Raw genomic sequence first — 1,215 nt, forward strand, 5'->3', positions numbered from 1 at the left:
GTCCGTGGGGTCGCTAAGAGTCAGACACTACTGAGCGACTTTACTTTCACTTTTCACTTTCACACATTGGAGAAGGAAATGGCAACCCACTCCAGTGTTCTTGCCTGGAGAATCCCAGGGAAGGGGGAGCCTGTTGGGCTTCCGTCTATGGGGTCACACAGAGTCGAACACGACTGAAGTGACTTAGCAGCAGCAGCAGCAGCCCCTCCCCATGCCAGGTTTCTAGTTCATCACAGAAAGCGGGATCACCAGGCTGGGCTCCCTGTGTTATATAGCAACTTCCCGCTAGCTATCTGTTTTATTTTATTTTATTATTTTTTTTTTTGGTATATGAAAATTTATTACTATCGTGCTTTCATCATCAAAATTTATGATCTTGGTCTTTCCTTCTTGCCTTTGTATAAAGCCAAAAGAGAGACATTGGCTACTTTGACAACCTTAAAGGGGACTCCAGGGATGTCACCAACAGCATGACCTTTGCGACCAAATCCAGCAACCAGAACTTCATCATTTTCCTCAATAAAATTCAAGCAACCATCATTGGGTACAAATGCAGTGATTTTTTTTGCCATTCTTGATTAGCTGAACCCTGACACACTTCCTGATGGCAGAATTTGGCTGTTTGGCTTCAACTCCTACTTTTTCCTGCACAATTCCCTTGGCGTGAGAAGCGCCGCCAAAAGGGTTGGCCTTCAGGGCTGTGCCCAGATGGGCTTTCTTGTACTGCTTATCGTGCCACTTCTGGTCCCGTCGGTGGCTACGGAGCTTCCTGGCAGTACGCAGACCGCGACACTTGCCCATCCTGCCGGCGCCACGGGCCTGAGCGAAAGAGCTAGCTATCTGTTTTAATAATGGTAGTTCTTGCCTGGAGAATCCCAGGGACGGGGGAGCTTGGTGGGCTGCAGTCTCTGGGGTCACACAGAGTCGGACACGACTGAAGCGACTTAGTAGCAGCAGCAGCAGTGTATATATGTCAGCACTACTGTCTCAATTCATCTCACCGTTACCTTCACCCTTCTGAGTCCACAAGTCCATTCTCTACTAGGTTCATCAGTACCATTTTTCTAGATTCCATATATATGTGTTAATACAAAATTCTTATTTTTCTTTTTTTGACTCACTTCACTGTGTTTAAGAGGCTGTAAGTTCATCCACCTTACTACAACTGACTCAAATTTGTTTCTTTATATAACTGAGTAATATTCCATTTTCCCC

General features: G+C 45.8%; 1 pseudogene; it reads right to left on the reverse strand.

The window, feature by feature from the left end:
• Positions 1–300: 300 nt before the first annotated feature.
• Positions 301–828, reverse strand: LOC129539353 (small ribosomal subunit protein uS12 pseudogene; annotated as a pseudogene).
• Between the last annotated feature and the right edge of the window lie 387 nt (positions 829–1,215).

Source organism: Moschus berezovskii, chromosome 11 (genome assembly GCF_049115385.1).
Source record: "Moschus berezovskii isolate FMDL1 chromosome 11, NW_MosBer_1.0, whole genome shotgun sequence".
Classification (NCBI taxonomy): domain Eukaryota; kingdom Metazoa; phylum Chordata; class Mammalia; order Artiodactyla; family Moschidae; genus Moschus; species Moschus berezovskii.